This window comes from Pygocentrus nattereri, chromosome 10 (genome assembly GCF_015220715.1).
Source record: "Pygocentrus nattereri isolate fPygNat1 chromosome 10, fPygNat1.pri, whole genome shotgun sequence".
NCBI lineage: Eukaryota > Metazoa > Chordata > Actinopteri > Characiformes > Serrasalmidae > Pygocentrus > Pygocentrus nattereri.
This window is the reverse complement of record NC_051220.1, coordinates 11,313,881-11,326,456: the sequence shown is the minus strand read 5'-3', so window position 1 is coordinate 11,326,456 and position 12,576 is coordinate 11,313,881. Positions and strand designations below refer to the sequence as shown.

General features: G+C 39.2%; 1 long non-coding RNA gene across 1 annotated transcript; it reads right to left on the bottom strand.

The window, feature by feature from the left end:
- Nucleotides 1-437: 437 nt before the first annotated feature.
- LOC108413311 lies at nucleotides 438-4,275 on the bottom strand. The gene is made up of 3 exons (XR_001856749.2): nucleotides 3,822-4,275; nucleotides 3,134-3,214; nucleotides 438-1,352 (listed from the first exon to the last, which is right to left on the bottom strand). It is a non-coding gene; the product is annotated as an uncharacterized LOC108413311 (long non-coding RNA).
- Between the last annotated feature and the right edge of the window lie 8,301 nt (nucleotides 4,276-12,576).

The following is a 12,576-nucleotide window of genomic DNA, read 5'->3' as shown; positions in this document are numbered from 1 at the left end:
TATATATATATATATATATATATATATATATATATATATATATATATATATATATATATATATATTACACATGTGTGAACAACTGCAGGGCACACCTTAATCCTTCAGCTGCCTTGGCCTGTGTTAACCTGAAAGGAACTGTTCCTAGTTGGAGCCTGCTAGCTGAGCATGCTATGCAATTGCTAACCTTAGTGGTTTTGGCTGTGTACACCATCCATTCAAACCATTTGTTTCTACCAGTGTAGCCTGTTTCTATTGATAGTTTTTCAGACATGGAGAGAAGTGCACTGCTTGCGTAGACAACAGAAGATGAGTTCCTAATTTCTGGAGTGCTGGCCATAGAATTGGAGGTAGATGTTGTGCTAGTGTTAAGGTTTATTCTTTATTTCAATATGACCCAAAGGGTCTTGTCCGGCGACAAACACCGAGCATGTTGAGGCCAAAATCTGAGGGTTTCGGATTCTTAAGGGTGAGGTAAATTGTATTACAATCATCTGTAGAACCGCTTGTGGGTGTTTGGCCTTGATACATAGTCATACGTTGGGTCAGGGGTTCAGGTCCGTGTGAAGCTAGTGGGGGTGTGTAGCCCCACTTTGATATCCCAGAGTTAGAAATAACATTATGCCAACTATCGCACCAAGTACCTGGTTGGTCCAGGACTCTCTATCAAGGGTGTTTCACATACATAGTTCTTTGCCCAGATGTAACCAGTTCTCTGTTGGCACAGGTCAAATTTTACAGTGTTAATTGGTCCTCAGGAGCCCCCATGCATTATGCCAACTATCACACCAAGTACCTGGTTGGTCCAGGACTCTCTATCAAGGGTGTTTCACATACATAGTTCTTTGCCCAGATGTAACCAGTTCTCTGTTGGCACAGGTCAAATTTTACAGTGTTAATTGGTCCTCAGGAGCCCCCATGCACTGGGTTGCCTCGATAAATTGGAGTATGAATACCTTTCACAACGTAGAGTTCATAGGCAGTACTAATTAGGAAGTTCAATGCCAGTCTGGCCATGGTTGAGCCCGCTCACTAGTGTCTCTGGACCTTTGTAATTCCTTAACTCGTGTTGAGACGAGTGGCCCTACTGGTTTCATTCCCCTTTGTAGCCGAGCTAGTCCTTAAGAGACTCTAGGCAGAATTATTTCGACCGTGGTTCTTGTCCCTTCTTATAGTGAGAGAGATTAATCCAGGAGTGAACGGTCAACTATTTTTACAGCTGTGGGTATAGTTAGCAGCACTTGGAATAGTCCCTCCCACCGTGGGTCTGCCCAGGACTTCTTTTTCATAACCTTTATGAAGATCCAGTCACCAGGTTGAACTTCTTTGTCTGATTTCAGTTCTCCTTCAGCCTGTATGGGAGGATTATTAACAGAGAGAACATTTTGTTTATTCAACATGCTTTTCATATAATCAGCAAAAATCTTTTCTGCTTCTTCACTTCCCTTTAAGAAGGATCTAAATTGAGGAATGATGTCTGGCCTCCTGTGCATCATTTCAAAAGGGGTTAACCAATTTTCTCCCAGCATTATGTGCATGTTCAGTGTACCTTGTGGGAGACAGTAGACCCAATGTTTCCCTGTCTCTAGTGCCGTTGTGTCTTTCTAACAAAGCTGCTGATTGGGGGTGGTAAGCACAATGATTCTTTAGTTCTATGTTTAGTTCTTTACCCACATATATGATAAGGTTATTTACAAAATGTGTGCCATTATCACTATATATTCTCTGAGGTATCCCATACCTGGGAATTATTTCTTTTACTAATGCCTTTGCCACAGTTAATGCATCTGGATTAGCGCAGGGAAATATTTTGACCCATTTAGTGAGTGTGTCTATAATTACTAGACAATACTTCTTCCCTTTACATTTATTCAACTCTATGAAATCCATACATATGTGTTGAAAAGGACATATTGATTTTGAAAACTTGCCTCTTTTAAGTCTAAAATTTCCCTGTGGGTTGTTTTTCGCACATATCTCTCACGCTAAGCAGAAATTCTTTGAGTAATTTGTAAACCCATAGGCTGTGAATACTTTGTTTATGGTATGCACCATCCCTCCTGTTGAGACATGGCAATGGCCATGGCTCAAAAGCGCAGAATACCTAAATAGGTTTTTTGGAATTCCCATGGGGTCAACAGTGGATGTTAGAGGTATTAAGTTTTGCCCCATACTTCAACCACTGCTGTTTTTCCAAGACTGGGGAAACCCGTTGCATATCTGCGAGGACGTGCGAGGACTCATCTAGCTGTGTGTGTGTGTGTCAGAGAAGGAGGGGTGCGGGCAAGTCGAGTGCATTCCGCTTCCTCATCTGCTCTGCGGTTGCCTCTAGAAACAGGATCTAGAGTGCAAGTGTATGCAGCACATTTAGAAACAGCAAGCTGTTTAGGCAACTGAATAGAGTCTAATAGATTAAGAATGAGATCTTTGTGATTAATACTTCTACCTGAAGAGGTGATCATACCTCGATTTTTCTATTGCTGGGCAAAATGCATATTGACTATCAGAATAAATCATGACAGATTTGTCTGCCCCTAGTTTGCATGCGTCGGTAAGAGTAATCAGCTCTGCTGCTTGAGCAGAGAGATGGCTGGGCAATTTGCTAGGCTTAAGTGTTTGGTCAAGGGTGACAACAGCAAACCAATTAACATTTATGCCATCAGGGCATTTGTTGCTGGAACCATCCACAAACATGGTAATGTCACTATTGGCTGAGGGCTGATGCATGAGATCAACACGGGGCAGCACATTTTCAGCAATTTGAGCCAAACAGGTCTGCAGAGGGCCTTCAGAGGCATTCGACATTAGTGTTGAGGGATTTAGGCCTGTGCATCTTTCAATGGTTAAATGTGGTTATGAGAATAGGACTGTCATGCATGACAGATGTCTAGAAGGAGAGAGATAAGAAATGTTCTTCTGTAAGAGGAAAACAATAACTGTGTGCAGAACTCTCAAAACTAAATTGTGAAAAAATACCACTGAGGCCAAAGCTTGAACTAAGCAGATAAGCAAGATAAGCAGCCACAACAGCCTGCACACAGGGTGACAAGGCCCTGATAAGGCCCTACCTTATCCTTATTCCCCTCCCCGCTAACTTTCTCATCCTCATAAGTAGTAGGAGAGTCAGTCTGACCTGTTTGTTCCTCTGTCCAGTCGGTCATCAGTCTGTGAGTTGGTTTGAGCTCATCTATAAGGTGGGGGTCCGGGTCTTTGTCTGAAAACAATATTTTCATCCTCTTTGTCAGTCAGTGCAAGCACATCAGCTTTTCTAAGATCTTTAGCCCATTTTATACCCTTAGTGCACTTCCTGGCTTCCTCAAGAATCATGAGCTTTTCTTAACCAAGTTTTTGACTTGCCTTTTGCCTTTCCCTTAATCTGAGCTACAAGACTTTCACACTCAGGCACACCAAGCCTCCATTTAAACCCATACTTGTTCTTCCTATTTTTCTATACCACTGAGCATTGTCGACATTGTAGTGCACATAAATTTTACGTCCACTGGTAAAATTGGTGGACAAACATCTGGCGGCTTACAACATGCAAAACAACATGTACTGCAGCAATTACCCATGATGTTAACACTTTTACTGGTACCAAAACACTTACACAAAACACAAAATGTCACATAGACCTGCAATTCTACATCAATAAGGTCTTTCACCTGAATACCATTTAGGGTCTTTCACCCGAATACTTTATGGCTTTCGGATTTTATGCCGGGCGGCTACCACCAGTCTTCATTTACTAGGACTTAGTAAAACACCTAATAAATGACCAGCCTCCCTCGCCTGGCTTTTCTTCAGAAAAACCCTTTTCTTACTTTCAAAGTGCAGTATCTCGGCAGTTCTAGTATGATCCCATCACTTCTCCACCACCCAGACGATCCTGGCGTCTTTTTGAAAGCTCAAATGTCCTCAAAGAGGATGCGCCTCAACGGATGGATCGTGGTTTGTTCCCTGAGTCATCTACGGATGTATCTCTGCGGTGCGGCTCGGCCTCCAAGTAGGATCTGCGCGGTTCGCCTCAACCTCCACGGATGGCTTGTTGTGGTTGGCCTGGAACCTCCATGGACGATGTGAGTCCTAGGCTCCTCCATGCGGTTCAGGTCCCCGTACCTGGGTGGCGGAGGAGATGTTGGGATCCAGCTCGAGGGACCAAGTTTCAAATAATGAGCCTGAGATCACCGATGTCTGTGAAGTCTTTATTCTTGCAGCAAGGGAGCAGTTACACACAAAACATGCAAATGCTCAAAATATACTTGGCGCGTTTTGCTTTTGTACGTTCTTTAGTGGTTAGATTTACACACTTTAGATTTACACCCCCTTCCAGTTGCCGGAAAAGCTTACACCTCCCATTCCCTCATGCTAAGCCAGTGCATCTGTTCTGCTTTTCTTAGGGCCCCTCTCAGTTCTCCTTGTCTTAATATATCATAAATAAGGAGCAGCGTCACATTGGTATTCCTGTCTTAATACATCAGAAAAAGAGAAGTGTACTGAGCGGCCATGGGTGAGACAAAGTGCACTGATAGCCCAGGGGTGAGAAAAAGTGTACTGCTAGGTCAGGGGTGCATAGGGATCTTTATATTATTGTTACTAAGTGGTTACAATATTAATTTTTCTAACACTTGTACATCCACTTTGATCTAAAGCAAACTATAGCAGTATTTAGAAAAAGATATTTAATGTTTCATTGATTCAGTGAAGCAACCAGAGAAATCTCTGTGCATAAAGAGCAAGGCTGAAAACCACAACTGAATGTCTATGATCTTTGACTCCTCAGATGGCACTATATTAAAAACCAGCATATTTCTGTAGTGGATATCACCACATTTAAATGAATTTGAGTGCATCTTAAATGGACTGATCCTTGGTGGAAACATGTATTGTGGTCTGACGAGTCAAACTTTCAGATTGCTTCTGGAAATATGGGACATCATGTTCTCTGGGCCAAAAAAGGACCGTCCAGATTGTTACCAGTGTAAAGTTCAAATTTCAGCATCTGTCATTGGTGGGGGCAGGTATTAATGGATAACCTGCACATCTGTGAAGGCACCATTACTGACCATATACCAGGTTTGGTATTTAAAGCTAAAAAACTGAGCTTCGCATAAAGTATTTTCTATGAGTTTTAGTACCAAGTATCAGTTTTTCACTATTAAGTTGTAAGAAATTTTGTGACATCCACTGAGAAATATCTGACACACAGCTGATCAGCCTGTCTACAGAATCTTGATCATCGGAAGGAATCAGAATGTAATAATGTAAAATGTATAACTGCATGTCATCATAGCTACGAAAATGTATGTGTTTCCTAGTGACATCAACTAGAGGTTGCATGTACAAAGAGAAGAGCAAGGGCCCTAAAACTGAACCCTGTGGGACCCCACAAGAAATGCCAGATTTTTCTGTCAAATCAATAATTTCCTATACATTAAATATAATTTAAACCATTTTAAGGCCTACCAAGAATTCTGGGCAATGGATTAGAATCTTGTGATCAATGGTATCAAAACCTGCACTATGTAACGAGGAGCGATGAGGTGGTCGCATACGCTGAGATAAGCAACTTTTATTCTGGGCAAATCCAGGGTCGTGGTCAAAACAGTCCAAGGTCATATAGCCAACACGAAGCAATCGGGGGACAGACATGACAAGATGAACACAAAACAGGATGCAAAGGGTGCAAAGGGTACAAAGGGTACAAACGGTACAAACAGTACAAACACAACGAGCAAACAACGACCAGCCAAAACAAAGGGCAAACACATGGCTTAAATACACAGGGACAATGAGAGACAGGTGAATACAATCAGGGGCGGAGTTACAAAACCAAAACAAACACACATGGACAGGACTGGGAGGGGCCAATCGTGACACACTAAGATCCAATAATACCAAAATAGAAAGATTTTGTGCATCAGTGCTGAGCCTGAGGTCATTTACTATGTGATCCAATGCTGTACTATTGTTAGAACAGAAACCTGATTGAATCTTCTCACGGAACTTGTTTGATATCAGATACACATTTAATTTTTGGAGCGTAACTTTTTCTAAAAGTTTACTTAAAAAAGCAAGATTTAAATCCAGCTGCAGCAGCTCTCTGCTGAGCTTCCAGAGCTCATGTTATCACTACAATTGCACTCAGCATGCCAACAGAAAAGTTAGGGTAAGGGACCATAAATATTTAGTGAAAAGATGTAGTTTGAAAGAATGCAAATGAGATTTCAAAAAATAAGAAAACAACATTAATGAGCAAATACAAATGTGTGACCTGTTTAGTCAGAAATGGCATCAATTCTGCACATAATGAGTGAGTGAATATTTACAGAAATACATAAATAAATAAGTTTAGAAGATACAACATTAAATATGGTGTGTTTTTTTTTTTAATTAATACAGGTCAAACAAATTTCAATAATCACAGCTTTTTGGTCTTAGTATTTCAGACACTGTCCCAATTTTTTTGGAAAATAGGTTTTTGTGCATCAATAATTAATAATTAATTAAATGAATGTGGAAGTTAAAAGTTGAAAAAATGTTTAAAAAGTAAAAAATCTGTTACGTGTTAATGATGAAGTTGTGTAGATGCTGCTCAGGGTTCTGGCTTTCTCTGATCTGAATTAAAACATAATTTAATAAAACTACAGGGAGATTAATTCAAAAGAGGCCCTGAATATTCTGCTGTAACTCTTGTTAGGATGAAGCAATCTTAACCTGAACAATGTGCTATATATTTTGACATATGTACAATCAATTGCATTACATGATGTGTGATGCTGGAAGTGATCTCTGCTTTCTGCCAGACACATTTTGACGCGGCGCTCCATGTTCCTGTATGTAAAGGCAAGCATTAGAGTGGTTAAACGTCGCAACAGCTGTCCAGCGCCTACCTCCTCACTCTGACACAGGGGCATCCCAGCTTGATCAAAGCTCCATATACTGAGGAACACATTGCATGTTTTTGCGTTCAGATTGATTTTTCCGAGTGAGAGCTATTACAAAATATTCTGGACCTCTTTGGAGTGACTCTCCATGCAGCAGTATTTAGATTACATTAACATCTTTATTTTTGCTGCATGTTCACTGTCGTATTATTTCTGTAATTCATGTATGTCAGTTGTTATAAAACAATACAGCAAAACCTTGTATTCATTCAACCTAATGAGAAACTGTAGAACAGACTCAGTTTATATCAAAATACCTACATTTAGAGTCAGTTATTCATTCAGCCTAATGAGAAACTGTAGAACAGACTCAGTTTATATCACAATACCTACATTTAGAGTCAATTATTCATTCAGCCTAATGAGAAACTGTAGAACAGACTCAGTTTATATCACAATACCTACATTTAAAGTCAGTTATTCACTCAACCTAATGAAAAACTGTAGAACAGACTCAGTGACACGATTGGCCCCTCCCAGTCCTGTCCATGTGTTCGTGTTTTGGTTTAGCCCCCTCGTTTCATGACTCCACCCCTGATTGTCTCCACCTGTGTCCTGTGTGTGTCCTTTTGCCTTTGCTGGTCTTTGTGTTTGTTGTTCTGGTTACTGTGTGTTGTTTGAACCTGCTTATTGTTTATTGTTTGTCTGTCATGTCTGCCCCCCCGTTCAATCCGTGGTGGCTTTATGACCCTGGACCGTTACGACTATGACACGGGATTTGCCCTTAATAAATCTTGCTTATCTCAGCATGTGCGTCTGCCTCCTTGCTCCACGTTACACGCAGTTTATATCACAGTACAAACATTTAGAGTCAGTTATACATTCAGCCTAATGAGAAAATGTAGAACAGATTCAGTTTATATTACAATACCTACATTTAGAGCCAGTTATACATTCAGCCTAATGAGAAACTGTAGAACAGACTCAGTTTATATCACAATACCTACATTTAGAGTCAATTATTCATTCAGCCTAATGAGAAACTGTAGAACAGACTCAGTTCATATCACAATACCTACATTTAGAGTCAGTTATTCATTCAGCCTAATGAGAAACTGTAGAACAGATTCAGTTTATATTACAATACCTACATTTAGAGCCAGTTATACATTCAGCCTAATGAGAAACTGTAGAACAGACTCAGTTCATGTCACAATACCTACATTTAGAGTCAGTTATTCATTCAACCTAATGAGAAACTGCAGAACAGACTCAGTTCATATCACAATACCTACATTTAGAAGCAGTTATTCACTCAGCCTAATGAGAAACTGTAGAACAGACAGTTTATATCACAATACCTACCTTTAGAGTCAGTTATTCATTCAACCTAATGTGAAACTGTAGAACAGACTCAGTTTATATCACAATACCTACATTTAGAGTCAGTTATTCATTCAACCTAATGAGAAACTGTAGAACACTCAGTTTATATCACAATACCTACATTTAGAGCCAGTTATTCGTTCAACCTAATGAGAAACTGCAGAACAGACTCAGTTTATATCACAATACCAACATTTAGAAGCAGTTATTCACTCAACCTAATGAGAAACTGTAGAACAGACTCAGTTTATATCACAATACCTACATTTAGAGCCAGTTATTCATTCAACCTAATGAGAAACTGTAGAACAGACTCAGTTTATATCATAAAACCCTACAATTAGAAGGAATTGTTCATTCAGCCTAATGAGAAACTGTAGAAGAGACTCTACTCTACTCTTATATCACAATACCTAAACTTAGATTCAATTATTCACTCAATCTAGTGAGAAACTTTGGGTACACTGTGACTTACTGTCATTCAGACCACATGTTGGAACAAACACTTGACTGTCATGTTGGCAATGGCTTATCTGATGCTGCACTCAACCTACTTCCCAAATGATGAAAATATACTTCGTAAACTTCATGTTGTGTAATAAACCTCAGTTGACACAGACATTGGGGTTTCAGATCTCACCACGTCTGAGCTGATGAAACATCATCGCAAATTAATACTTGCTGTATAGTTAGCAATAAAACTTCTGTAAAATGGACAAGCAACACAGACAAGCTTCCCTCAGAATCAAACAGATTGTTACTGTGGCTTTCAATTCAGTTTATATTACAACATCATCAGAAAGTACACTACTGAAATAAGAAAGAAACAGGGTACACAACAGGGGATTTCCTTTTCCCTTTTCTTTTTCATGTGACCTTCATCCGATCTTGGATGTCTGTTAGTTTCATGTTATACATTAATAACGAGCCCTCAGATACATCAGGGCATCACTCAGACAAGGTTTTAATAGTGTTAAGCCCATGGCCGTAACTAGCTATGAGGACACTGAGGTCCGGAACTCAGTAGTTGAAGTTTTTTTTTTTACTTTTCATCTTGCATGAGATTAAATGTAGAAACAGCACTGTTATATTAATGTGGTAGTCCACTCAGGGCCACAGCCACTGTGTCACAGACCTACCAAATGGGGACAGAATATTTATTATGCCACGTTTTTCATGATAATGAATTTTTATTTGTTTCCTGTCAGCCCAGTGAGTCCAGGGAGTCTCACTAGATCTCACTAAAATGACATCATTAAGCAATCTACTCATAATGCTGACTTTGAGTTGTTTCTCTTAAATGACCTTAATTAAATAGTAACATGCTCTGCATGGTCTTTGAGTCATGTAACCATGAAATACAGTACATGTAGTTTAATGTAATCTTTTTCCTTGCACAGGTCACAGAAAGGTGTGTAAATGTGCTCTTGTGACCAAGCAGTTAAATGCAGAAATGCAAAACATTCAAAGGAATAAACACAAACGTCACAGTTTCACAAAACATGATTTTTCTGTAACAAAATTTAAATGACAATTTCACGACATTTATAACATCCCGTGATATGTCCTATGTTGTCTGTGTAAAGATATGCTGTATAAATGCATGTATTCTATGTATATCTGTAGGTAGAAAATGTACAACCCCATTTACAAAAAAGTTGGGACGCTGTGCAGAATGTAAGTAAAAGTAGAATGCAATGATATTCAAATCATTTACAACATATTTGCAAAGGAAAATAATACAAAGACAACATATCAAATTGTCATAAACTGCTTCACACAAGGGGAAGGAGACAATTGCAAGTTTAATTCCAGGTTCAAAGTAGATAATAACAAGCAGAGGGTCAGAAATCCAGAAAAGTAGGCCACAGAATGCAGACAAATCCAAAGGGGGCAAATCCAAAAGAGTAGTCAACAACAAACAAAGTGCAAGGTCAAAATACCAGAAACTGAATCAGAAATATAAATGCACATAATTGCAGATAAACCAAACAAGACTTCACAAAAACCATGTGCAAACACAGGGTATATATACAAAATGGCCAACATAAAAGGTCAAAGAATGAAGAGACCATTTAATGTTCCGGCGACAGCGATCTCCCATGGTGGGCAGGAGAATGGCAGGCAGCAGATGTGACACAAATGTTGAAACTGAGATATTTTATTGTTTTTTGTAAAATATATGCTCATTTTGAATTTGATGCCAGCAACATGTTCCAAAAAAACTGGGGTGGGGGCCTGTTTCCCACTGTGTTTCATCACCTCGTCTTTTAACAACACTCTGTAAGCATTTTCAAACTTAGGAGACACTGCTGTAGTTTTGGAAGTGAAATGTTTTCCCATTCTTGTTTGATATAGAATTTCAGCTGCTTGACAATTTGGGGTCTCCTTCATCATATTTCTCATTTCATAATATGCCAAATGTTTTGAGTGGTGACAGGTTTGAACTGCAGGCAGACCAGTATAGCACCTAGGCACTTTTAATAAAGGGCACTGCTATTGTAATACATGTAGAGTGTGGTTTGGAATTGTTTTGCCAAAATAATTGATGCTTTCCTTGAAAAAGATGTAATCTGAGTGGCAGTATATGTGGCCGAAACATGTATGTATCGTTCAGCATTAATGGTGCCTTCACAGATGCACACGTCAATCATGCCATGTGCACTAATGCACCCCTATACCATCATGAATACTTGCTTTTGAATTGTGCACTGATAACAAGTTGAGTGGTCTTCAGCCTGGAGGACACAGTGTCCATGAATTCCAAAAAGAATGTCAAATGTTGATTAGTTGGACCACAGGACACTTTTTACTTCCCCTCAGTCCATTTTAAATGAGCTCAGGCCCAGTGAAGGTGGCAGTGTTTCTGGATCCTGTTTATGTATAGTTTCTTCTCTGTGTTTAAGAGTTTTAGCTTGCATTTGTGGATGCAGCAACAAACTATTTTCATAGACAGTGGTTTTCAGAAGTGTTACTGAGCCCATGCAGTGATTTACACCAAAGAATCATGTCAGTTTTTAATGCAGTGCTGTCTGAGGCCCAAAGATCACAACCAGCAAATACTGATTTTTGCATACAGAGATACCTCCAGATTCTCTGAATCTTTTAGATGATAAAAATCAAAAGTTCTTTGCTGTTTTACATTGAGAAATATTCTTGAATTGTTGCACTATTTGATCATGCATTCTTTCACAGAGTGGTGAACCCCTCCCCACCAGATTTTGTGATGTTATTATACCCAGTCATGTTACTGGCCTGTTGCCAATTAACCACCACGTGTTTTTAGCATCACACAACTTTACCAGCCTTTTGTTGCCCTGTCCCAACTTTTTTGGATTGTGTCATCAAATTCAAAATTGTTAAATATTGCAACAATAAAATTTCTTAGTTTCAATATTTGATATGTGGTCTTTGTACTATTGAAAATGAAATATAGGTGTTACAGGATAGCTGAGTGGAGGTTTAAAAACACTGGAAAACGGGAAGTTCCGATGCAGGAAGGTTTATTAAGTCCACAGCAAAAAAGTGCACGGTGTTCCACAATCCCAAAAATAATTAATTCAAAAAGAAAAATGAAAATAAAGGGAAAACAAAACAAAATAAACTGATCAACTTGATACAAACTCATATTAAAAAAAAAAAAAAATGCCTTCAACTATGGCCTTACAAACAGAACTGCACACCAAGCTAGCTTCACCCTCACTCTCACCAAACATGCGAGTTCTCCATTTTATAAACCCCTTAACCTATTGGGTTCAACCAACCACAGGTAAGTTTGCAGGTAAGTTTTAAAATGTACCAATTGTTTATATTTATACATTTTACTTTAGTTAATCTATATTATTTAATCAATATTTTAACATAAATATAAAACATTTAATATTAAAACATTCCTACTGCAACTACTATTTGGAACCATGAAAGCTGGTCCCCCTCCCCCTGCTCAAGCATGGGAGATGGAACATTCCACTTATAGGACAACCCCAAGACTACATAACCCACAACCCCCCTAGGCTCGGATCCTTTGACCTGCAACAGGCTGCTGCCATGCTGCAACAAACAGGTAAGTCAAACTCCTCACAAAACAAAGTTATTTCAAATAAATAGAATAATAGATAAATTGTTTATTCTCTACACCATCAACTGGCCACCCTGAACAGTGCAAGATAATCACAATTGTTTTGATTTGCAGAGTCTCAAAAAGGTCCGCCTGGTGTTTGCCACTGCAGCCATGTGGGTAACAATAAAAGAGTCTTTAAAACTTGGAGGTTGTCTTGTGTTTTCTACAATTTCATGGAACGGACGA